The following is a 27,426-nucleotide window of genomic DNA, read 5'->3' on the forward strand; positions in this document are numbered from 1 at the left end:
TGCATCTTTGGAATTCTCTACCCCAGGGGGCTATGGAAGCTCAGTCATTGACTATATTCAAGACAGAGATCGATAGATTTTTGAATATTAAAGGAATCAATTATGTTCTTATGATATGGGGATAGTGCAGGAAAGTGGAGATGAGATAGACGATCAGCCATGATCTTATTGAATGGTGGAACAGGTTTGAAGGGCCAAATGGACTACTCCTGCTCCTATTTCTTATGTTCTTATATGTAAACCACATCTGACCCTTTGGATCCGGCTCCAGACGCCCGCTGCGTGTTCGAGTCCGGTTGTGGTGACAGCGGCTCAGGGTCGCGCCGGCTGGTTTTATATCAGGGCAGTGTTTGAGGGAGGGGCTGTTCAGCGGTGGTGTGATAATAACTTTCAGAATTAAGTTTAATAGATTAAAGAGCTCTTTTTCTGTTACTTTCGATTTTCACTCTGCCCAGTTTTATATACGAACAGTTAACAATGTTTAAGCGATGTGGTGTGTTGATTGTTTGTGCAGTAACTCTGTCACCCAGTGGGAGCCTGAAATACAACCACCCAGCCTGGGCTCGAACCTTTCCAAGGGGTACTTTGTTGCCGGTTACCTCAATTGCTGAGAGTGTGGTGCTAATAACGCCAAGGTCACAGGTTCAATCCCCTTTCGGGTCATCAGAATATTTTCAGCAATTTACGGTTTTTCATGAAATTTATAATACAAACTTTATAAGGAAACAAATCCACACCGAATCTCAATGGGGAATTATTTGGATGAACATCCATTGCACCTTCGACCCCAGGGCGGAGAGACTCATAGACCATGGATTTATAGATTGATACGACACAGAAGGAGGCCATTCGGCCAATCAAGTCAGCGCTGGCACATTGAAAGAGCTCTCCAATCAGTCCCGCTCCCCTGCTCTTTCCCCACAGCCCTGGAAATTTCTCCTTTTCAATAGTAAACCAATTCTCTTTTGAAAGTTACTATTGAATCTGCTTCCACTGACCTTTCAGGCAGCACATTCCCAATCACAATAACTCGCAGCGTAAAAAAATTCTCCTCATCTCCCCTCTGGTTCTTTTGCCGGCTATCTTCAATTAGTTTCCTCTGGTTACTGACCCTCCTGCCACTGGATTCTCCTTATTTTGAAAACCTCCATTAAATTTCCTCTTAACCTTCTGAGGAAAAGAATCCCAGCTTCTCCAGTCTCTGCATATAACTGAAGTCCCTCATCCCTGGGCCCACTCTGTGAGACGTCAAACTGAGGATCTCGCTCTTCGTGTCCGTCTCTCTCTCTCTTTGTCTCTGTCTCTCTCTTTGTCTCTTTCTCTCTCTATGTCCGTCTCTTCTGTGTCCTTCTCACTCTGTTCACAGCTCGACTGTTGCTCTGACAGATTTTGTATTTGTTAGTTCTCCTTAGTAGAGTTGTGAGTATCTTTGCCTGTCACGAGAGAGACCGGGCTTCATATTCCCCGATGGAAAGGATGCATTTTAACATCCACAATTTTAAACCTTTGTGATGTTCCTTGGAATAGTTAACAGAGAAAATGAATAGGGGACACAGATTTAAGATTTTTGGCAAGAGATATAGGGGGGATGTGAGGGAAAACTTTTTTACGCAGCGAGTGGTGAGGACCTGGAATTGACTGCCGACGGAAGTAGTGGAAGCGGAGACACTCAGTTTTCAAGGGAAGGCTGGATAGGCACTTGAGGGAAATAAACTTGCAGGGATACTGGGATAGAGCGGGGGAATGGGGCTGATTGGATTGCTCTACAGAGAGCCAGCACAGACTCGATGGGCCGAATGCCCTCCTTCTGTGCCGTGTGACTCTGTGACTCTATGATTCTATTACCTGCATTTGTAGACTGCGGTTCTCTTCTGTGATGTTCTAACGACAGCTCACGGAGCAGAGTTTCCGCAGTGTAGTGGTTATCACATTCACCTAACGCACGAAAGGTCCCATTAGAAACCGGGCGGAAACATTTTGTAAAATATTCCCCATTAAAATTGAATCAATATGAAAAAGTTGAAATCATTTTGTGATTAAATATTAATAAAATAAAATATCTCATAAAACACGTGTATTTTCTCTGTACAATTCTGGGCCATCAGCAGCAGTAGAATTGTATTCAACCACAATCTGTAGCCTCCTAGCCCGGCAGATCCCTCACTCTACCATTACCGTCAAACCAGGGGACCAAACCTGGTTCAGTGAGATGTGTGGAAGAGCAGGCCAGGAGCGGCACCAGGCGCACCTAAAAATGAGACCATTCCAAACTGGTGAAGCTGGATATGGAACCAAGGCGGGCCAATGCAGCTGAGATACAGATTATCCAGGATCTAATTGAATGAAGGAACAGGGCTGAGGTGCTGAAGGGCCTCCTCATGTTGCTATTAGTCTGTCACCATTAAGAAAATGTTACGAAACGGTTTTTTCGGATCCCAGTAGATGATTTCATACTCACCGACATTGTAGCCAGTGCTACAGTTTATCCCATGATCTTGCAGCCAAAATGCACATTTTGAAAACCTGGAAAAGTTAAAACACCGTCCCTGGGTGGGCTCGAACCACCAACCTTTCGGTTAACAGCCGAACGCGCTAACCGATTGCGCCACAGAGACCTGTTCCAAAATTATTTACAACATATACTAAAGCCGGAGATTACCGAGATAAAACCTCAGGTCACGGAGAGCAAGATAGTAACTGTCCAAACTCTGTTTACTTGTGCAAATTAAAGAAATGTAACATTTATTGTCGGAACATGGAAATAGTCGCTGAAAGAAAATCCGTTAAACAAACTGATGTGAAAACCCGCTTTGAGCCATTAGATCGGTTCATCGACCAATGGTGACGGTGAGATATTAACATGGTGTCTGGGTTTCTCACAACTGTTGGAATCTTCCCACGAGTTCTTTTGCTGTTGTATTTGTTCATCAATGTGGAGATCAGATATACACGTGGTCGCTTCACTGTGAGCCCTGGGAACCAGATACACCAGAGCACAGGCCAATGATGGGACTCTGCCCTGTCTGCTCTATGTGGGGGTCAGTAGAAACTGAATGAGAACAACGAACCTACCACGGCCCGTAAAGCCGAAACAGCTTAGTTGGGCAAGCGTTAGATTGACCATTCCAGGTTTCGGCAGGTTTTAGTTACTTTTTGTCTCCTTCACTGTAAGGGGAGCGAATCAGGAGAGATTTTTCGTACCCGAACCCGCGTTTCCTAAAGGAATGAGCGTGAAACCACATCTGAGCCGGGGATTCGGCTCCAGCCGCCGGCTGGGGGTTGGAATCCAGTCGGGGTCCCACCGGCTGTTTTAATACCGGGACTGAGGGAGGGGCTGTTCAGCGGTGGTGCAATAATAATTTTTAGAATGAGGTTTGTTAAACTAAAGAGCTCTTTCTCTGTTACTTTTGATTTACACTCTGCCCAGTTGTATATACGAACAGTTAACCATGTTTAAGCGATGTGGTCTGTTCAATGTTTGTGCAGTAAGTCGGTCACCCAGTATGAGCCTGAACGATAATTCCCCAGCCTGGGTTCAAGACTGGCCAATAGGAGCTTTGTGGCCGGTTAGCTCAGTTGGTGTGAGCGTGGTGCCAATAATGCCAAACTCGCGGGTTCAATCCCCGTATAAACCATCAGGATGTTTTCATTATTTTACGCAATTTCTAAATATTTAAAATACAAACTTTATAAGTAAACCAATCCACACAGAATCTCACGGGGGCTTTATTTGGATTAACATCCATTGCACCTTTACCACCGGGGCTGAGAGACACATCTTTCTGTTTATTTGTGTTTCTGGGTTTGCTGATGAACGTTAAACAGGCGGCCTGTTCCCGATAATGGTCACAAGCAGGTGAGAGACAGACAGAGCGGCTCTGACCCCGCGAGATGGGCAAAAGGCTTCAGTTCAGGACAAATGCATCAATGAAATGTTCGCCGGCACCGAGAGAGACAACATCCAGAGAAAAGCACAGGAGGAAATCGATCAATCTAAAACGTTATAAATATTTCCCGTGCTTGATGTCTCTCTATTCAATCGCCAAACTTTCAGTGCCGGAGAAATAATTCCAGTTTAAATCGTTCAGTTCGAGAATGGCAGCGGAAAGAAACTCAAATGAACTGAAAACTGCCGAATCCCGGGATTGAATCCGGGACCATTATTAAATCTGTGGAGAGAAAAACAGAGTTAACGTTTCAGGTCGATGACCGTTCGTCTGACGTTAACTCTGTTTCTCTCTCTACAGATGCTGCCTGACCTGCTGAGTATTTCCAGCAGTTTCTGTTTTTATTTCAAATTTCCAGCATCCGCAGTATTTTGCTTTTGTACTTTTATAAATCTTCAAGTCGCTCCCCCCAACTGAGCTATTGCGGCTACGGAGCAACCTACAGTGCGTCATCCTCTCGGAGGGAAAGGGAAGGGTTTGTGTCATGAACCCGCTGCGTTTACATCAGGCATCTAATTCACCTGCAGGCTGGAGGAGCAGAGGCAGCTGGAGGGAAAGAAGTGATAGGAGCAGAAGGAGAAGACATTGGAAACTGGCAGAATCTTGTGTCTGACTGTTGTTTCAAATGATGCAGGACAGCCCTGCGTGGATTTGCAGTTTTCCCAGGAGCTGCATTGTTCGGTGCGTGCATTTTAGACATGGAAACATGTCCATCAGGAGCTTGTGGTAATATTTCACCTCACTGTACATTTCAAGTGGATGCCTACCCACACTTGGTGCTGTGGTTGCGCGAACATGTCTTTTGTTATTGTTAGTGCACAAGTGCAGTACAACGAAATGTAGGCTTGCGGCTCGAGCGTGTATGTCTTAATCTAAATGTGCACTCTCGGGAGCCGCAAGCCTACATTTCGTTGTACTGCACTTGTGCACTTACAATGACAATAAAAGGTGATTTGATTTGATTTTTGATTTTGATTTGTGTTTTCACCTAAAATGTAATTTTGTACAAACAGTTTGCCTGGCGCGAAAGAGTTAAAAAGGGGACTTAGACTGAAATGGACGGGGTTGCTGCGGTATGTGAAATATGGTGACGATCTATGGTTATTATCCGAGGCGACGCTGCAGGATCCTTTAAAGATCACCCGCGGATCCACTGAAACTAGCCGAATGTGCAGCTTTGAGAGGGGCTTTCGGCACCGTCAGGGCAGGAAGCGGGAGTGAGGGAGGGACACTGTCATCTGTGCTGTGTTTGAGTCTGTACAGAAATATACAGAGAAAATATACGGGTTCGTTGAGATTTTTACTTGTATTGATAATAAACACAAAATCAGTTCTTCCATATTTTTATATTAATTCAATTTTAATGGGGAAGGTTTTCATAATGTTTCCGCCCGGTATCGAACCGGGGACTATTTCGTGCGCGAGGGGAATGTGACAGCCACCACACTGCAGAAACTCTACCGCCGTTGATTATAGCAAGAGCATCACAGAAGAGAAATGTGGTTTACAAATGCAGGTCCGGGATTAACTTTTGTTTTCATACACTTTATTATCTGAATTTCGTTAAACTCTGTAAAAAGATGAACAATTGTTCTAATTGATGAATCGACTTTCTGTTTCAAACTGAAGGAAATCCTAACATGGTCACCGAGTGAAGGGCAAAACTTTTTTAAGTGGTTTGTCTTTTGCTTGTGATGAATTGTCATCAGTTCTCATTTTACAGACGATATTTGAGGAGTTGGTTAAAACTGTTCAGTGTTTATCACACCGGGAATCTGCTGCAGCCGTTGTTCAGTTTAACAGGGACCGACAATTGTCACCGCTTTTACACAGGGGGAGAAACTCACCCCTGGAGGTTCACCTGGAGCAAGTTCCAAAATCATTCATCCCGCGCTGGAGCACAACCGGGGGCATTTCGTGTGTAAGGCGAGCGGGATAATTGCTACAGTCCCGAAACCTCTGCTCAGTTTGTCAGCCGCGAGTCAGAAGGATGTGTTAAGGGAGAAGGTGACCCGCTGACTCACCTCTCTCTGCACTGATTGAGATTGTGTCGCTTCTCCGTCAAACAACATCATTTCTGTCCCACACTAAAAGCTCTCAATCCTTCTCCTCCGCTCGCTTTCTATTCAAGTAATTGGACAATGAATCAGTAATAAGGTTCCCTCGGGCTTTTGCTGGTGGATTTACTGATAAACCGGGGAATTGAGAGGAAACTGGAGCACAGGCAGGGTCCTTGCGACAGACCAGTCCGGCTAGCCCAGTCGGTGGAGTGTCGGATACTTCATCCCCACGGCGGGGAGTTTGCGTTTTAAATTTTGGGCTGATTTTAAAGGCGATTCCCAGCTCGGCCAATGAGTGTTTCATATAAATGTTGTTCAACAAAATAAGAAAATCTCTCCTTGATTCCGGAATCTTGTCTCTCTCCAGCCGCCCGCTGCTAAAGATTGAACTGACTTTAATTTCACCTTGGCTCGGGGTCAGTGCGGCTCAGTGGGACTTCGGCCCGTCTCTCCCTTCACAACCCATCAGGGCCGAGAAAACAACGGGGGATTTTACACACGTGTTGTGTTCTGTAACTTTTTATAAACACTTCAGTGTATTTCACTCTGTGTCCAACACTGTGAGGTCTTCCCTGGTGTGTCAGCTTCCGGTGTTTATAAACACTTCAGATTTCCTGATAATGTTGTTGAATCACATTTTTTGAAAGAGTCGTTGACCGAGAGGTGCCGGGGATTTAGAGCTGGGGATCGCCTGTGAAACCAGCCCAATAATTTGAAACACAAACCGCCCCTGAGATTAAGAGTCTCAGGCTCTACCGACTGAGCTAGCCGGGCCGGTCTGACCCCGCGCACTGCTTGTGTTACAAATCATGAACCAGTTTCCCCTCAATTCCCAGCTTTACCAGTAAATCTGCCAACAAAAGCCCGAGAGAACCTTATTACTGATACTTTATCCAATCACTTTAATATGTGTTTTCTGGTTAGCAACACTTCTGCCGCTGGAAAATGTTCTCCTTATTTACTTTATTAAAACTCTTCATGATGTTGAACACGTCGACAAAATCTCCCCTTATCTTCTCTGCTCTGAGGAGAACAACCTCTTCTTCTCCACTACTCCACGGAACTGAAGTCCCGCATCCGTCCTAAAGCGCAGTGCCCGAATTACACACAATACTCCAAAGGTTTGGTATAACTTCCTTCCTTTTGCCCTCTATGCCTCTGTTTATAAAGCCCAGGATCCCGTTTGCTTTTCTAAAACAAGACAAAATGCTGCGGATGCTGGAAGTTTGAAATAAAAACAGAAATTGATGGAAATGCTCAGCAGCTGTGGATGGCAGGTGAGTTGGAGAGAAGAGAATTAATTTGTAAAAAAGCAAATTGGCTTCAGAACTCTGCGTGAGGCTCCTGTGGGGTAATGGTGCGCACTCTGGACTTTGAATGCAGTGATCCGAGTTTAAATCTCGGTTGTAAAATTTGGACAAATTAAAGTGATTTTGATGGCAGCTGTGTGATTGGCTGCTCAGCAGCGGGAAGTGTAGAAGCTGAAGGTATGGATGAGAAAAGGCCGGGCCAAAATGGAATGGTGGAGATAAAATTGTCCAGTTTTTCCAATATTGCTGCTGGGCGAGGTTTACAAGTAGCCTTGAGGGGGCAGCGATGTATCGCCATTGCGGTGCTGGTCCCCGACACAAACTCCGTTCCCCAGCCACCGACTTCATCCCAATCCCTGGTCACTGAGGCTGAACCAGGCAGCTTGCAACCTTGATGCTGTATTAGAACTCAGGTCTCCAGATCATCATGAAGTCGGTGGTTGAGGAACAGAGTTTGTGGCGGTGACCAGCACTGCAATGGCGATTCATCGCTTCCCCCTCAAGGCAAACCTCTCCCACCAGCGAGCACTGGGCAATTGTCTCCCCACCATTCCAATTTTTCTCTGGATTACAAGTCGAGTAACATAATCACTGTGCCGCCAAACCCTGTAATTCACTGATTGAAGAATCATTAATGAGCAGCGCAGTGTGAACCAGGTAGAGTCAGTTAGAACAGGGAATCCGGAGTGAGACTGTCGGTATCTGTTGAGTTTGAGTCTGTGAAGAATGGTCGGGGCCCAGGTAATATACGAGCTCTATGCGATATTTTATTTATATTTAATTACAAGATGAATTTTTCCATTTTCAGATTTGTTCTATTTTAATGATAACGATTCCTATCCAGTTTCGAACCAGGAACCATTTTCGAACATAATCTTTCCCGCCCGGGATTGAATCAGGGACTTTTCGCGTGTGAGGCGAACGTGATAACCACTGCACTATAGAAACCTCTATTCAGAACTGTTTAGCGAGAAGGTGAAATGCTGAATCCCAGATTCTGGATTAATTTCCTTTCACTAACATTTCTCTGACTGAAACTGCACAAGTCAAAAATGTTCCTTTGAAAGTCATTAAACTTTCGAATTTCCGCGTCGCCCCTGAATCTTCTGAATCATATGCCTCCAGTTTGCCACTCAATCAATGTCCCTTTGCATTTCCCTGCTCCCATCCACACTAATTACTGTACCAGCGCTGATCAGTGACAATAGATACTCAAAGTGATCAGGCTATGCGAGCTCAGTCGGTAGCACGATCGTGGGACCGGGGCCCACGTTGGCCGAAGGTTTTTGTTAAACTTTTTGTTTGTTGCTTTCACGGTAAAGCATCATGAATTAACCGATAGTTTTCTTTGGCTCAATGAAAGAAATGCTAACTGAGGGAGAGTCGACAGTTCAATAACTTATACTGTTGCCCATATGTCATTTTACACACTGTGCTTTAGGAGTCTGTTTTAAATTGTTCATTGCTGATGACACCAGGAATCTGGGGCAATATTTGTCAAATCGAACAGGACCGGTTATTTCCACCGTGATCAGAAAATAGAAACAGTTGCGAACTAAAATCCCATGGTGCTGACATTCAGATTAAATGCAGTCAGCTTTGAAATAAAGTGAAAACATTTTACAGTGAAAAGATTTGTAAGTATTTGAGCCTTTAATTAAAGTTTGTGGCGTCTGATTCACACTCATGTCTCTTCTTCCTCTGTTGAATAAGAAAGGAGGGGCTTGACGTTGACCAGACTGCACTGTGCCTGATATTTGTGAGCTCATCCTTTATACTGAGCGGTTTCCCGCTTGCTGCTCGATGTCAGCTTTAGCTCAGCGGTTACTTCGCAATAGACGCGTTCCTGTCACCGCGGGAGCTATCTGGCGTTTTTTTATTGTCATGTTCAATCCCCTTCTTCAACACCGAAGCACATGGTAGCCGTGTTTTTAATTTAGCAGAGTGATATTTTTCGAGGACACCCTTAAATGATTCAATAACCTGGTCTTATCAGTGAGTGTGACCCGGGTTCGATTCCCGGTTAGGGAAATAACTTTGACATCACCGTTTTTAATTATTTAAAGTGAAGATATTTAAGTAAATAATTAACATGCAACTAATGTGAAAAAATAAGAAATGTTTTAATCACCATTAATTAACCGATAACCTTTTTTGCAGAATGAAAACTATTCTAATATGGTGACTGAGGGACAGTCGAAAGTTCAGTCATTTATTTTGCTCTTTTCATGTGCTGAACTTTTAACTCATCTCATTTTATACATTGGATTTTACGAGAGTGGTTTAAAATGTTCATTGCTTGTAAGAGCAGGGATCTGAGACAAATTTGGTAAATTTAACAGGACCTGTTTTTTCGCAGAAAAAATATTCCCTGACATAATGTTTTCAGACCAAACACTGACCGATCGTTCTTAGACCCAAAGTGGATGATCTGACACTTGCCCACATTGAACTCCATTAATCGCAGTTCAGGGGATAATTAATAGAGGTGATCGAAATTATGGGGAAACAGTTTCCACTGGCAGGAGGGTCAGCGAGGCTATGGGGGAAGAGCAGCAGAGTGGGACTAATTGGATAGCTCGTTCAAAGATGCTGCATCAATTGTTCATTTTAATCTGCGATTGATAGATTTTTGTTAACCAAAGGTAATAAGGGTCGAGTGAAGTCAGTGAGACTCTTTATAATTGTTTCAATCATCATTAATCAACCCACAACATTGTGTTGCTCACTGCAGGAATTGCTAACAAGTTTACTGGGAGACAGACAAACTGTAATAACTTATTATAGAACCATAGAATCAGCCAGCACAGAAGGAGGCCATTCGGCCCATAGTGCCTGTGCTGGCTCTTTGAAAGAGAGATCCAATTATTCCCACTCCCCTGCTCTTTTCCCAAAGCCCTGCAAGTGTTTCTTTTTCAATTTATTTCCCTTTTGAAAGTTAATATTGAATCTGCTTCCACCACCATGTCAGGCAGAAAAATATTGATATTAATGTTATCCACGTCCCATTTCACACAGTAATTTCCCTGCTTTGCATGTCATGAAATTTTATCCCTTCTGATTTTACACACTCTAATTTAGGAGTTTGCTTAAAAATGTTCGGTGCTTGTGACGTCAGCCATTGTTAGATTTAAAAGGATTGCAGCCACTTTCCTTGGAAATCTCTGCCCCAAGTGCTGTTGATGCTCATTCGTTGAGTATATTCAAGGCAGAGATCGATAGATTTTTGGACTGTAGTGGAATCAATGGATATGGAGATAGGCAGGAAAGTGGAGTTAAGGTCGATGATCAGCCATTATCTGATTGAATGGCGGAGCAGACTGGGGGGCCATATGGCCTACTCCTGCTTCTAATTCTTTTGTTCTTATGTTCTTATGTCCTTTCACAGGAGAGCAAACCGGCCCCTGGACCTGCAAGAGGAGCAAGATCCAACAAAATGATTCCGCGTACCTGATAGCTCCTACACTGCGGAAACGTCTCCACTTTCAGTACCAGGTCAGATGGAAATGTTAAGCGAGCAGGTGAACCACTGAATCCCACTTTTGAGGGATGCCCCAAAGCATTTCACAGTGGCGTCAAAAGAAATGAGTTGCACTTAGTAATTAAATATAAGCAAAGTGAGAAGTGGGATTTGAACGCACGCTTTCAGTAGAGTGCGATTTGAACGCAGCGCCATAGATCTCCCGACCAGCCTGACTGTTGGAAAGCTCACTTGCAAGTTCTCACTTCCGGATTTAGAAAGTTTCAGTCCGGGTGCTTGTTCAATGTTGCTCGGAGGCTCAGTGACCGGGATATAATCTCCCCCGGGTTTTCCTGAGCCTGTGCTCGGTGTATGGGGAGGTTTGGCCCGGGTCCCTGGGATGGACAATAACAACCTGAGCACTGCAGCTGGGGAAGAGCGAGTAATTAATGGGTTTGTCTCCGTGCCTGAAATGCGATTTAGATCTGTTGGTGTTAACCAAGGCCGGGGCTCCGAGATATTGCATTTTGTTCAAGTTTAATCAGAGGAATATCCGCAGTCAGGAGCTGAAAAGGACCAAGAGCTGAAAAAACAAAAGAAAAAAGATAAGAAATATTAGCAATTGTGATAAACTCTTTAAAGTGTTTTCTGGTAGTTTAGTGGTTTAATTGTTTTAATCACCATTCATTAACCGACAGCGTTGATTTTGCAGAATGAAAGAAATGCTCACACTGAGGGACAGTCGAAACTTCAATAACTTAACTTTAATAATTTGCGAAACTTTATTCATTGATGAAATTTTATCACCTATCTGATTTTACACACTGTATATTAATTTACTGTACGTAAATAATACTCTTGACCATAATGTTTCCGCCCGGGATCGAACCGGGGATCTTTCGCGTGTAAAGCGAACGTGATAACCGCTACACTACGGAAACCATTGATGCACGCCGCCTCCAGAAAAATCTGTTCAGGGAGAAGGTGAAATGCTGACGCCCAGATTCTGACTTAATTTCCCATCACTAACATTCTCTGAACAAAACTGTACACTTCAACAATGTTCCTTTCTGTAGTGTATGTGCCTTTAAGTCAGAACTACTTTTTACAGCTCCTGTATACTGTAGTACCGGCAGTGACCACACCGGTATATAAGCTTTGCGCATGCCTCTGTACCCCAGTCTAGAGTTTACCCTCCTCCAGTAAAGACCTGTTATTTGTTAATGTACAGCATCCGTGTGATTATGTATCCACTGAACCACGGATCTAACAGCGGCGACGAGTGTCGATTCGAATCTACCTGCAACATAAAAGAAAAAAAAAAGTAGTCGAGGTCAGGAACACGGGCGTCGACCACGAGCAACCGCCCAGCAGTCAGGCAGAGATCCAACTTCGCTGGGGAGGCTGTGGAGAGCCGGGATTGGTTCCCCAGCCACAACGAGCAGTAAGAGACCGGCGACAGATCCAGAGCATCCAGAGCAGACCCTTCCTGAGCAGTGGCAGCTGGAGCCGACTGATGGCAGAGAGCCGAGCAGCGTCGATGGGGTAAGACAGAGGGTGAAGAGCGCAGGGCGCAGCCGGGGGTTGAACACCGAGCGGCGTCGAGGAAAAATACTGCAAACCAGAAAGAGAGAGGGTAAGAAACAGCCGGGTTCTACACTGAGCGGCGTCGAAAAATATCAAAAGAAGAACACGCAGAGCACAGCCAGGGATCACGGGCTGATCAGGGTCCATGGGGCGAAGCAAGGGGAGATGCCATTGAGCCGCGGAGAAGCAGGAAGAGCGCAGGAGATGCCATTGAGCCGCGGAGAAGCAGGGACAGCACAAGGGACGCCATTGAGCCACGGAGAAGAAGGAAGAGTGTGAGAGGCGCCATTTTGAGAAACCGCAGCGGAGAAGAAGGGCGAGCGCAGGAAGGAAGGAAAGCACGGGAGATGCCATTTTGTGCCAGCGGAGAAGGAGGGGAAGCACGGGAGGCGCCATTGGTGATAGTTAATGCACAACCAAGGATGCCGAAGAGTGGCAGTATCTCTATGTTCGACAATGAAGTCAAAGATTGGGCGACATATGTGGAACGTATTGAGGTGTACTGCAGGGCGAATGAAGTGCCAGATGCTAATAAAGCGCTGGTTCTGTTAAATTCCATGGGTGCAAAAACTTATGGGTTACTGCGAAATCTAATAACCCCAGACAAGCCGGTAAACAAGAATTTTGAAAGCATAGTAGAAATCCTACAGGACCACTTAAACCCCACACCGCTGCTGATAGCAGAACGATTTAAGTTCCATAAAAGGAACCAACACAAAGACGAAAGCAATGCTGAGTACCTAACGGAAGTGCGCAAGCTATCGAAATACTGCCAGTTTGGAGCGGGACTAGCAGACACGTTAAGGGACAAGTTTTTGTGTGGGCTAAAAAGTGAAGGGACCCAGAAACGGCTTCTATCAGAAAAGGACCTTACGCTGGACAAAGCTTTCAGTATGGCAGTATCACATGAAGCAGCCGCAAGGGGCGCTGCAGAGATACAATGGAGACCGCAAGAATATGGCACCAACGAAATGACCTATGGAACAGGGAAGTGCTATCGCTGCGGCAGAACAGCACATGACCAGAAAGATTGTTGGTTCAAGGACCAAGTGTGCAGACAGTGTGGGAAAGCAGGACACATAGCAAGAGTCTGCAGGTCTGGGAAGAAAACCAACACTAAGAAATCTCCACAGGAGAAGTACAAAAAGGTATACCAGGTGATGGACAGTGGTTCAGACGAACAGAAAAGTGACACACACTCCGGAAGCAAGGAGCTGGGCTGTCTGAAACTACATAATGTAACCGAAATGGAGGATCACCAGACTATCTGGGTTACACTCAAGATAGACGGAGTCCAAGTGGAAATGGAATTGGACACAGGGTCAGCTCTAATAGTCATAAATCAAAGAGACTACAAGCGGCTATTTTCACACATACCCTTGAAAGCTACAGAGATTGTCTTGAAGATGTATACGGGGCAAAAAGTCTACCCCAAAGGAAAAATAAGGGTGAAAGTGACATATAAAGGCCAGGAAATACCTAAAATGGGTATATATGTATTGCCAAATGGAGGACCACCACTGCTAGGACGTGAATGGATCCGGAAGATACAATTAGATTGGCATTCCATACAGGCACTGAAAGTTGAGGCCAAAAAGGATGACGACGTCACACCTGGACGACTGTCAAAAATGCTAACTGACGCAAAAGAAGTGTTCCAGGAGGGACTAGGAACACTAAAAGGAATAACAGCAACGATTAAAATAGAGGAAAATGCAAGCCCAAAGTTTCTGAAGGCCACACCAGTGCCTTATGCGATCAGACCAGCTGTTGAAGCAGAGCTGGAAGGGTTGGAACGTTCAGGAGTACTGTCCAAAGTGGACTGGAGCAAGTGGGCTACACCCATCGTTCCTGTAATGAAGAGGTCGTTGAGTAATACACCTGGGGAACCAAAGAAGGTCTGCATCTGTGGGGATTTTAAGGTGACAGTGAACCCAGTCCTTCACATGGTGCAATATCCGCTTCCACGAATTGAGGATATTTTTGCCTCGCTATCTGAGGTAAACGCTTCACCAAAATTGATCTAGCCCAGGCGTACTTGCAAATGGAGGTAGAAGAAGCTTCGAAACATTACCTTACGATCAACACTCATAAAGGTCTCTATCAATACAACCGGCTGGTGTTTGGAGTAGCCTCGGCTCCGGCTATCTGGCAAAAGGCGATGGATCAGGTCCCGCAAGGGATTCCAGGGACCCAGTGTTATTTGGACGACATCTTGGTCACGGGCAAAAATTACGGTGATCACCTCGCTAACTTGGAGAAGGTGCTCACCAGATTAAAGGAGTATGGGCTACGAGCTAATCGCCACAAGTGCGAGTTGTTCCAGAAATAGATCTCGTATTGCAGCCACATCATCAATGAAGAGGTGTTACATAAGTCCCCTGACAAGATTGAGGCAGTAGTCAAGGCTCCAGCACCGGAAAATGTGTCACAACTGAGGTCGTTCCTCGGGCTGGTAAACTATTACCACAAGTTCTTACCAAATTTGTCTACACCCGCTGAACACCCTACTGCAAACAGGGTTACCATGGAGGTGGGATGACGAACGTAGACGAGCTTTCCAGAAGTGTAAAGAATTGATCATATCAAAACAGGTGTTGGCCCATTTCAACCCAGCACTACCAATTCGTTTGGCATATGATGCATCACCCTACGGCATTGGAGTGGTGCTGTCGCACAAATTCCCAGATGGGTTGGAGAGGCCAGTAGCCTTTGTGTCTCAGTCACTAATCTCAGCCGAGCGCAACTATGCCCAGATTGACAGGGAGGCCCTCAGCCTAGTATGGGAAGTAAAAAAATTCAACCGCTATCTGCATGGGCAGATGTTCACCTTGCTGACTGACCACCAACCATTTGTTTCCAACTTTAATCCTAAGAAGGACGTGCCAGTAATGACTGCACAGCAGTTACAAAGATGGTCCCTGTTTCTAGGGGCGAATCAATATGAAATAGAATATAAAGGCATGAAACAGCATGGGAATGCTGATGGGCTATCGCGCCTGCCACTGCCTACTGTGGAGGAAGCACCAGCAGTGGACCTATCAAGATATTTTATTCGTCGATAATTGAACAATTGCCAGTAACAAACGCGGATATAGAGAAGGAGACCCGCAATGATCCGACGCTGTCACGGGTATATGAATTGACAGTGAGAGGATGGCCAACACATGGCAACTCACTGTTTCCAGCATTCTCATCCAGAAGAGAACAGCTGTCAGTATGCCAGGGGACAGTAATGTGTGGATCTAGAGTGGTGATTCCACCAAGTTAAGGGAGAGAGTGCTAAATGAGCTACATGAATGTCATCTGGGGGGAGTGAAAATGAAAAGCCTTGCTACGGCTTATGTGTGGTGGCCGGGAATCGATCAACAAATCGAAGACCTAACTAAGAGCTGCTTCGGATGCCAGAAGGTCCAAAATGCACCACCACGTGCCCCTCTACACCCATGGGAGTGGCCCTACTCTCCATGGCAACGGGTGCACATTGATTTCGCTGGTCCATTCATGGACTCAATGATCTTAATAGCAGTGGATGCTCATTCAAAGTGGCCTGAGGTGATAAAGATGTCTTCAACCACTACAAAGAAAACGATTGCAGTCCTACGGACCATATTTGCCAGAAACGGTTTGCCAGAGCAGATCTGCTCTGATAATGGACCACAGTTTGTGGCCGACGAGTTCCAAAAATTCATGAAAGGAATGGGGTAAGGCATTACACATCCGCCCCATATCATCCAGCCACCAATGGATTGGCTGAGAGGTTCGTACAAACCTTTAAGAAGGCGATAAAGGCCATGTGCAATGAGGAAATTCCACTACAGCATAAGATGGACAATTTCTTATTAGCCTACCGAAACGCGACACATGCAGTTACCAACCAGACCCCGGCCATGATGTTCTTTAACCGAAGGTTGAGATCTCGTCTGGACTTGCTCAGACCAAATGTGCGAAGAAATGGTGAGGACAAACAATTCCAGCACATCAATGAGAAGCCGACAAGGAGCTTCAATGTAGGGCAACCAGTCTTGGCCCATGACTATCGAACAGAGAAGTGGCAACCCGGAACGATATGTACAAGGCAGGGGCCATTAATGTATACAGTGGATGTCGGGGAGAACATTGTGAGACGCCACGTCGATCAGATCTTAGCGTCACAGGAATGCGTCAACCCCATGTCTCGAGTACCTGGGGATGAACCCAACATACCGGTAGCATCTACTTCAGACCCAGTAGCAGTGGAACCCGATGAACTACCCAATGAAAAGGGGTCAGAATCGCCTCTGCATCAAGAACAAGAACCTCTGGAAAGGCGCTATCCCGAAAGGGTCAGGAAGCCACCCCAAAGACTGAATCCATAAATGGACTTTTCTTATTTGATGTACATGTAAAAATGTAATTGTTATTTGAATATTAAGGGGGTATTATTAATCTAAAAGGGGGGGAATTGTAGTGTATGTGCCTTTAAGTCAGAACTACTTTTTACAGCTCCTGTATACTGTAGTACCGGCAGTGACCACACCGGTATATAAGCTTTGCGCATGCCTCTGTACCCCAGTCTAGAGATTACCCTCCTTCAGTAAAGACCTGTTATTTGTTAATGTACAGCATCCGTGTGATTATTTATCCACTGAACCACGGATCGAACACTTTCTAACTCATTAAAGTCCCGAAATGTCTTCCCTCGAATCTTCTGAATCTGATGCCTCTAATTTTGCCAACTCATTCAATGTCCCTTTGCAATTTTCTGCTCCCATCCACACTACTTATTCTGCCACTAACTTAGTGTCGTTAAACTTGGTAATATATGCCTATAGAAGACTTTGGGATTACCTTTTATGTTAGCTGCCATTCTATTCTCAGACCCTCTCTTTGCCCCTCTTATTTTCCTTTTCACTTCTCCTCTGAACTTTCTATATTGAGCCTGATTCTCAGCTATATTAGGATAGTTGAAGGCTCCATTACCACTGCTCTATAGTTCATAGTCATAGAGTCATAACGGCACAGAAGGAGGCCATTCGGCCCATCGAGTTCGTGCTGGTGTTCTTTAGAGCAATCCAGTCAGTCCCATTCCCCCGCTCTATCCCCGTAGCCCGGTATGTTTATTTCCCTCAAGTGCCTATCCATTATCCACTTGAAAACAGTGTGTGTCTCCATTTCCACCACTTCTGTCGGCAGCGAATTCCAGGTCCTCAACACTCGCTGCGTAAAAAATGTTTTCCCAACGTTCCCCCTGTATCTCTTACCCAAAATCTTAAATCTGTGGCCCCTAGCCCTTTTAACATCAACTAGTCGGAACAGCCTTTCCCCGTCTAGTCTATTCAAACTCATGATAATGTTGTCCGCCTCTATCAACTCACCACTCAACTTCCTTTGTCTTAAAATACACCTGTGCCGCGCCTTGGGACGTTTTACTATGTTAAGGGCGCTATATAAATAGAAGTTGTTGTTGTTGTAATGAAAACAAATGCAGCTTCTCCAACCTGTCCTTATAGCTAAGGTCCCCCATCCCCAGAACCATTCTGGTAAATCTCCTCTGCACCCTCTCAATGGCCTTCACATCCTTCCTAAAGTGTGGTGACCAGAACTGGATGCAATACTCCAGTTGTGGCCTAACCAGCGCTTTATAAAGGTTCAGCATAACTTCTCTACTTTTGTACTCAATACCTCTATTTATGAAGTCTTATCCTATATGTTTGTTAATCACTCTATCCATATGTCCTGCCACCTTCAAGGACCTATGCACATTTACTCCCAGGTTCCTCTTTCACTGCACACTCTTTAAAACTGCCATTACGTGTGTATTGCCTCTCGCTGTTCCTTCTGCCAAACTGCATCACCTCACACCTCTCTGTATTAAATTCCATCTGCCATTTTTCTGCCCATTCTGCTACCCTTTCTATGCCCTGCTGCAGTCTATTGGTATCACCTTCACTGTTTGTTACACCCCCAAGTTTGGTGTCGTCGGCAAATTTAGAAATTATACCCTGTATTCCAATATCCAGGTAATTTATAAATATCACAAAAGCAATGGCCCCAGCACTGACCCTTAGGAAACACCATTGTGTACCATCCTCCAGTGTGAAAAACAGCCATTTACCACAACTCGCTGTTTTCTAGCCTTAAGCCAATTCGTTATCCAAGCTGCCACTGACCCACCTATTCCAACAGGCTCAATTTTATTAACCAGCCTTCTATGTGGTATTTTAATCAAACGCCTTCCTAAAATCCATGTCGGCACCATCCAATGCATTTCCTTCTGTGCAGACTTCAGCGAACATCCCCATTGCTGGCCTTATTTTGGAGGGAAGGTCATTGATGAAGCAGCTGAAGATGGTTGGGCCTAGGACACTGCCCTGTCTAGACCTCTGGTGATTTTGAACTTCTCGCAATCTCCTCTGCTCCAAGGAGAACAACCCCAGCTTCTCCAGTCTATCCACGGAACTGAAGTCCCTCATCCCCCGAAACAAGCTTGTAAATCTTTTCTGCCTTCACATCCTTCCTAAGATGTTGTGCCCAGAATCCTCCAGCTGAGGCCTAACCAATGATGTATAAAGGTTAGTGTTACTTCCTTGCTGTTGTACTCTATGGCTCTATTAATAAAGCCAAGGGTCCCGTATGCTTTTTAACAGCCTTCTCAACTTGTCCCGCCACCTTCAAAGATAGATAAATACACCCCCAGGTCTCTCTGTTCCTGCACAGGATTTAAAATTGTACCATTTAGTTTATATTGTCTCAGTTCAATCTTCCTACCAAAATGGATCACTTCACACTTCTCTGTGTTAAATTACATCTGCTGTGTCTCTGCCCATTTCACCACTCTGTAGATGTCCTCATGAAGTATGTTACTTTCCGTCTCATTATTTACTACATTTCTGAGTTTCCTGCCATTTGCAAACTTTGAAATTCTACCCAGTATATCCAAGTCCAGGTAATTAATATATATCAAAAAGTGCAGCGGTCCAAATATCGATCCCTGGGGAACACCACTGTATACTTCCCTCCAGTCTGAAAAATAACCGTTCACCACTATTTACAAATCGTACTCATTCTATAAACACCCATTTTATGTATAAACACCAGACCCATATACAAAACAACAACTTGCATTTATATAGCGCCTTTAAAGTAGTAAAACGTCCCGAGGCGCTTCACAGGAGCGATTATCAGACAGAATTTGACACCGAGCCACATAAGGAGATATTAGGACAGGTGACCGAAAGCTTGGTCAAAGCGGTAGATTTTAAGGAGCGTCTTAAAGGAGGAAAGAGAGGCGGAGATGTTTAGGGAGGGAATTCCAGAGCTTAGGGCCTCGGCTCACACACACAGTTTATATTTTTACACAGCCTTGTTTGCAGTTCCGAATATTGTTTCCCGCCGCAAGTTTAATTGTTTTTCAGAAGCTGCTCGACCAGTTGTGTATTTGGAGCAGTTTCCCAGTTTATTTCCCTGTGATGTGATGATTGTGGGGGCTCGGTGTGTGTAATTGGATTTGCTGCAGTCCGCCGGCAGCAGGTGGTGAAAGCGGGCGTGAGACGGTGAGTGACAGGTGAGCGCTGCTTCTGATGCTGTCTGACACCCGGGGGACTCGAGTGGGCGGGGATTTTAAAGCCCGTTCATTACTCCAAGGCAGGAGAAATGAAACAGTGTTTGATGAACGTGTATATATACAAACATCGCTGTTTGATCTATGGATCTCGTGGCGCAACGGTACCGTGTCTGACTCCAGATTAGAAGGCTGCGTGTTCAAATCACTTCGAAGTCATCGTTCTTTTGGATAATCCCGCAGTTAATATTTTCTTTGCTGTTTCACAATAACCTGATCCTTGCTCTAAAGTCTGTCTCACTGTTTCCCCAGTGTCAGCGAGAGAAGCGCCTGATGCCCTCATGTATTTAATTTTAATATTCACAAATACAGTTATTCGTTCAAAATCAACCTGCAGGTGGCCACACATAGAATAAACAGAGCCAGAGAGACAGACAGAATCGGGAAACACCGGGAAATAGGCAAGAGATATTGACAAGCAGATGTTTCCGAGACCAGAACCTGTCATCATTGATGAAGAACTGGAGCCTGTCCCAAAAACTATCAACACAGAGCTGGATATACTGGGGTTTATAAAGATTGCTGCTATTGCCAGCCCACCTGTCCTCTCTCGGCACTTGCTTCTACCCATAGCCCTGAATAAAGAAGGTAATGAACGGGGAGTGGATTACCTGAAGGAACTGAAGATGAGAACTCTGATTCTCAGATTGCTGGAAAGATGCCGTAGTTTTGTGTCTAAAAGCGCTTTGCGATCTGAACATTGCCTGAAGCCCTGTGGTTAATGAAAGGGCTTTTGATGCTTGATTTTCTTACACAGCTTGGAATTCAGGAGAACCTGGTTCGTGGTTTGCAGAACAAGTTAAACCCCTGGAGCGGAGCCACCAGGCGCCTGGCTGCAATCAGCAACCCAGACGGTTAAAGTAATTAGACCCGGCAAGCTCAGTCGTCCAAGTGTCAGACTCTTAATTTCAGTGTTCGTTAGTTCGAGCCCCACGTTGGACGAAAGCATTTTGTTAAACTTTTATGTTGCTTTCACGGGAAAGCATCATTAATTAACGAATAAACTTCTTTTGCACAATGAAAGAAATGCTAACTGAGGTAGAGTCGATAGTTCAATAGTTTGTACCGTTGCCCATATCTCATTAGTAGTTTAGGAGTCTGGTTTAAAAATGGTCATTACTGATGACACCAGGAATCTGGGGAGCTTTGGTCAAATTTAACAGGACCGGTTATTTCTACCGTGCACAGAAAATGGAATCAGTAGTGAACATAAAATCCCATTGTGCTGAATTTCAGATTCAACGCGATCAGCTTTGAAATAAAGTGAAATAATGTTACAGTGAAAAGATTTGGAAGTAAGTGTTACTCGTATTTGTGCCTTTAATTAAAGTTTGCGGCGTCTGACTCCCGGTCATGTCTCTGAATAAGAAAGGAGGGGCTTGACGTTGACCAGACTTCACGGGCCCTGATATCTGTGAGCTCATCCTTTATATTGAGTTGTTTCCGACTGGTTAGTTGGTGTCAGCTTTAGCTCAGCGGTTACTTCCCTAATACCTGTTTAAATTTAAGCACTGTTTTACCGCGGGCGCTGCCTAGCGTTTGTATTGTCAGTTTCAATCCCCTATTGCATCGAAGCACATTGTAACCGTGCAGTGTGAAATTTTTCTCGGCCAACTTTAAACGATTCATAACGGATTCCTTTCAACGCTGCGACCCAGGTTCGATTCCCGGTTAGGGAATTCATTTTGATATCACCGTTTTTAATTAATTAATGCGAAGTAATTTTATTAAATTAATAACATGCATCTAATGTGATAAAATAAGAATTGATTTAATAACCATTATTGAACCAATAACTTTCTTTTGCAGAATGAAATACATTAAAATATGGTTACTGAGGGAAAGTCGAAATACAGTGGATTATTTTGCTCTTGCATGTGCTGAACTTTTAACCCATATCTCATTTTACACATCGTATTTTAGGAGAATGCTTTCAAATGTTCATTGCTTGTGAGAGCAGGGGTCTGGGGCAACTTCTGTTAAATTAAACAGGACCGGCTATTTCACAGAAGAAGAATATTCTCTGCCAATGTTTTCAGATCATAGACTGACCGATCTTTCTTAGTGGATGACTTGACATTTGCCCACATTGACCTCCATTAATCACATTTCAGGGGAGATTTAAGAGAGTTGTTCAGAATTATGGGGGAAACAGTTTCCACTGGCAGGAGTGTCAGCAGGGCTATGGGGGAAGAGCAGCGGAGTGGGACTATTTGGATAGCTCTTTCAAAGGTACAACATCAATTGTTCATTTTAATCTGCGATTGAGAGATTTTTGTTAACCAAAGTTATTTAGGGATAATTCAAGTCAGTGAGACCCTTTATAATTGTTTCAATCATCACTAATCAACCCACAACATTGTGTTGTTCACTGCAGGAATTAATAACAAGTTTACTGGATGACAGACGAACTGCGATAACTTATTATAGAATCATAGAATCAGACAGCACAGAAGGAGGCCATTCGGCCCATCGTGCCTGTGCCTCTTTGAAAGAGCGATCCAATTATTCCCACTGCCCTGCTCTTTTCCCAAAGCCCTGCAAGTGTTTCTTTTTCAATTTCCTCCCCCTTTGAAAGTTAATATTGAATCTGCTTCCACCACCATGTAAGGCAGGAAAATATTGACATTATTAATATTATCCGAATCCCATTTCACACATTAATTTCCATGCTTTGCATGTCATTAATTTTTTCCCTTCTCATTTTACACACTTTGTTTTAGCAGTTTGCTCTGCAAACCATGAACTAGATTCTCCTGAATTCCAAGGTGTGTAAGGAAACCTAGCTCACCTGTCAGTCACTGTCTCTGGCCCGCTTTCACCACCTGCTGCCGGCGGACTGCAGCAAATCCAGTTACACACACCGAGCCCCCACAATCATCACATCACAGGGAAATAAACAGGGAAACTGCTCAAAATGCACAACTGGTCGAGCAGCTTCTGAACAACAATTAAACTTCCGGCGTATGGACAATATTCAGAACTGTGAACCAGGCCGTGTAAAAATAAAAACAGTGTCATAGAATCATAGATTCAACATTAACTTTCAAATGGGAAATGTAGTTGAAAAAGAAACACTTGCAGGGCTATGGGGAAAGAGCAGGGCAGTGGGACTCATTGAATAGTTCTTTCAAAGAGCCGGCACAGTCATGATGGGGCTTAATGGGTTCCTTCTGTGCTGTCTGATTCTACAAAAATGTTGCTAAAGTTTGACTCTCACCTGGAAAACATGTTAGCATTCCCTTCAGTGTGCAACAGAAAGCAGTGGGTCGATTAAGAGAATTATTAATTGTCTAACAGACTTGAAGTATTTTATTAAACAGTTTTGTAAGAACCAATGGGTCGCGGCGATGAGAGCGCCGAATCCTAACCACTAGACCACCAGGGAACACTTGTACAAACTGCAATGTCTCGCAGATCCTTGCTCGCTTACTACCAGCAGATCAAAACCGTATTTTAGTTTTGGTCACCTTACCTGTTGAAGGATATACTTGCCTTAGATGGGGTGTGAGAAGGTTCACTAGACTGATTCCTGCAATGAGAGGGCTGTCCTATGAGGAGCGATTGAGTAGATTGGGCCTATACTCTCGGGAGTTTAGAAGAACGAGAGGTGATCTCAGTGAATCATACAATCATACAGCTACTTATGCAACTGCCTTTTGAAAACCACGATTGAATCTGCCTCCAGCACCCTTTCAGGCAGTGCATTCCAGGTCCTACGATCGATAACCATAAACCAAGTCTGACAGTGGCACAGTAATTAGTGAGGATCGGAGCAGAAAATTGCAAAGGGACATTGATTGAGTGGGAAAACTGGAGGCAGCTGATACAGAAGATTCGGGGGCGACCTGGAAATTCGACAGTTTAATGACTTTGAAAGGAACATTTTTGACTTGTGCAGTTTCGGTCAGAGAAATGTTAGTGAATGGAAATAAATCCAGAATCTGGAATTCAGCATTTCACCTTCTCGCTGAACAGTTCTTTCTGGATGTTTAGCTAAGCAGAGGTTTCCGTAGTGTAGCGGTTTATCATGTTCACCTCACAGGCGAAAAGTCACCGGCTCGATCCCGGGGGGAAACATTATGTTCTAGAAATGGTGCCCGGTTCAAACTGAAAATAAACCTTTCCTATTGCAATTTAATAAATATGAACAATGGAAGAAATCATATTGTAATTAAATATGAATAAAATAAAATATTTCATAGAGGCTGTACATTATCTGATCCCGGACCATTCTTCATGGACTCAACCTCAGCACAGATACCGACAGTGTCCCTCCCTCACTCCCGTTTCCTGCCCTGATGGTGCAGAAAGCCCCTCTCAAAGCTGCACATTCGACTGGTTTCAGTGGATCCGCGGGAGATCATTAAAGGATCCTGCAGCGTCGCCTCGGATAATAACCATAATAACCATAGATCGTCACCATATTTCACACACCGCATCAACCCCGCCCATTTCAGTCGAAGTCGTCTTAATTTCCACCACGTAACCTCCCTAGCACTGAAAATTAACTTTTATAAGTGTGGAATCTCATTCCTTCAGATATAAATTGTTGTTGAAGATTTTTTATATTATAAAAATGTTTTTACTTTTGTCTCTTTATTTTCTCTCTCTTAATCCAACATTTATTTTCCTCTCTTTATTTCTCTTTCTGTGCCTGATTGGACATTGAATTCCCTGTTCTCACTGACTCTTCCTGGTTCAGATTCTGCGCTGCTCATTAACGATTCTTCAACCAATTAATTATGGGGTATGGCGGCACAGTGATTATGTTACTCGACCAGTAATCCAGAGGAATAGTGGAATGTTGGGGAGAAAATTGTCCAGTGCTTGCTGGCGGGAGAGGTTTGCCTTGTGGGGGCAGCGATGAATCGCCATTGCAGTGCTGGTCCCGCCAAAAACTGTTCCTCAGCCGCAGACTTCATGATGATCTGGAGACCTGAGCTCACAATCCCACCACGGCAGATGGTGGAAGGATTAAAATCGGGGATGTGTAAGAGCCCAGAATTGGAGGAGTGCAGAGATCTCAGAGGGTGTAGGGCTGGAGAAGGTTACAGAGATAGGGGGAGGCGAGTCCATGGAGGGATTTGAAAACAAGGACGAGAATTTGAAAACTGAATTGTCGCCTGGTTGGGAGCCAATGTAGGTGAGTGAGACCCGGGGTGATGGGTGAACGGGACATGGTGCGAGTTAGGATACGGGCAGCAGAGGATTGGATGAGCTGAAGTTTATGGAGGGAGGATGATGGGAGGCCTTCCAGGAGCACATTAGAATCGTCAAGTCTGGAGGTGACAAAGGCAAGGATGAGGGTTTCAGCAGCAGATCAGCTGAGGCAGAGGCGGAGTCGGGCGATGTTACGGAGGTGGAAGTAAACCGTCTTGGGCAGAAGCTCATCTCGGGGTCAAATACCAAGGTTGCAAGCTGTCTGGTTCAGTCTCAGTGGCCTGGGATTGGGATGAAGTCGGAGGCTCGGGAACGGAGTTTGTGGCAGGGACCAGCACTGCAATGGCGATACATCACTGCCCTCTCAAGGCTACTTATAAACCGCGTCCAGCAGCAATATTGGAAGAACTGGACAATTTTAACTCCACCATTCCATTTTGGCCCGGCCTTTTCTCATCCATACCTTCAGCGTCTACACTTTCCCGCTGCTGAGCAGCCAATCACACAGCTACCATAAAATCACTTTTACAACAGTTGGGACAAGAGGGAACCAGGTTCCAACCGAGATTTGAACTCGGACCGCTGGATTCAAAGTCCAGAGTGCTCACCATTACACCGTGGAACCCTTACACACGCTTTAGAACCCAATTCGCTTTTTTCCAACTCACCTGCCATTCACAGCTGCTGAGTATTTCCATCAATTTCTATTTTTTTTTCAAACTTCCAGCATCCGCAGCATCTTGCCTTGTGTTAGAAAAACAAACGGGATCCTGGGCTTTACAGACAGAGGCATAGAGGGCAAAAGGAAGGAAGTTATACCAAACCTTTAGAGTATTGTGTGTAATTCGGGCACTGCGCTTTAGGACGGATGCGGGACTTCAGTCCCGTGGAGTAGTGGAGAAGAAGAGGTTGTTCTCCTCAGAGCAGAGAAGATAAGGGAAGATTTTGTCGACGTGTTCAATATCATGAAGAGTTTTAATAAAGTAAACAAGGAGAACATTTTCCAGCGGCAGAAGTGTTGCTAACCAGAAAACACATATTAAAGTGATTGGATAAAGTATCAGTAATAAGGTTCTCTCGGGCTTTTGTTGGCCGATTTACTGGTAAAGCTGGGAATTGAGGGGAAACTGGTTCATGGTTTGTAACACAAGCAGTGCGCGGGGTCAGACCGGCCCGGCTAGCTCAGTCGGTAGAGCCTGAGACTCTTAATCTCAGGGGCGGTTTGTGTTTCAAATTATTGGGCTGGTTTCACAGGCGATCCCCAGCTCTAAATCCCCCGGCACCTCTCGGTCAATGACTCTTTCAAAAAATGTCATTCAACAACATTATCAGGAAATCTGAAGTGTTTATAAACACCGGAAGCTGACACACCAGGGAAGACCTCACAGTCTTGGACACAGATTGAAATACACTGAAGTGTTTATAAAAAGTTACAGAACACAACACGTGTGTAAAATTCCCCGTTGTTTTCTCGGCCCTGATGGGTTGTGAAGGGAGAGATAGGCCGAAGTCCCACTGAGCCGCACTGACCCCGAGCCAAGGTGAAATTAAAGTCAGTTCAATCTTTAGCAGCGGGCGGCTGGAGAGAGACAAGATTCCGGAATCAAGGAGAGATTTTCTTATTTTGTTGCATCGCATTTATATGAAACACTCATTGACCGAGCTGGGAATCGCCTTTAAAATCAGCCCAAAAATTTAAAACACAAACTCCCCACCCTGGGGATGAAGTATCCGACACTCCACCGACTGGGCTAGCCGGACTGGTCTGTCGCAAGGACCCTGCCTGTGCTCCAGTTTCCTCTCAATTCCCCGGTTTATCAGTAAATCCACCAGCAAAACCCCGAGGGAACCTTATTACTGATTCATTGTCCAATTACTTGAATAGAAAGGGAGCGGAGGAGAAGGATTGAGAGCTTTTATTGTGGGACAGAAGTGATGTTGTTTGACGGAGAAGCGACACAATCACAATCAGTGCAGAGAGAGGTGAGTCAGCGGGTCACCTTCTCCCTTAACACATCCTTCTGACTCGCGGCTGACAAACTGAGCAGAGGTTTCGGGACTGTAGCAATTATCACGCTCGCCTTACACCAGAAATGCCCCCGGTTCCGCTCCAGGGCGGGATGAATGATTTTGGAACTTGCTCCAGTTGAACCTCCAGGGGCGAGTTTCTCCCCCTGTGTAAAAGCGACGACAATTGTCGCTTCCTGTTAAACTGAACAACGGCTGCAGCAGATTCCCGGTGTGATAAACACTGAACATTTTTAACCAACTCCTCAAATACCGTCTGTAAAATGAG

At 44.8% G+C, this 27,426-nt stretch overlaps 3 non-coding genes across 3 annotated transcripts; all 3 read right to left on the minus strand.

The window, feature by feature from the left end:
• Positions 1 to 2,541: 2,541 nt before the first annotated feature.
• trnan-guu (transfer RNA asparagine (anticodon GUU)) lies at positions 2,542 to 2,615 on the minus strand. Its single transcript has one exon. It is a non-coding gene; the product is annotated as a tRNA-Asn (tRNA).
• Positions 2,616 to 11,645: 9,030 nt separating this feature from the next.
• trnav-uac (transfer RNA valine (anticodon UAC)) lies at positions 11,646 to 11,718 on the minus strand. The gene has a single exon. It is a non-coding gene; the product is annotated as a tRNA-Val (tRNA).
• Positions 11,719 to 25,682: 13,964 nt separating this feature from the next.
• trnaq-uug (transfer RNA glutamine (anticodon UUG)) lies at positions 25,683 to 25,755 on the minus strand. The gene has a single exon. It is a non-coding gene; the product is annotated as a tRNA-Gln (tRNA).
• Positions 25,756 to 27,426: the final 1,671 nt, after the last annotated feature.

The sequence above is a fragment of the Somniosus microcephalus genome, unplaced genomic scaffold (genome assembly GCF_052327205.1).
Source record: "Somniosus microcephalus isolate GS21.2 unplaced genomic scaffold, FLI_Smic_1.0 unresolved_chr4, whole genome shotgun sequence".
NCBI classification, from domain to species: Eukaryota; Metazoa; Chordata; class Chondrichthyes; order Squaliformes; family Somniosidae; genus Somniosus; species Somniosus microcephalus.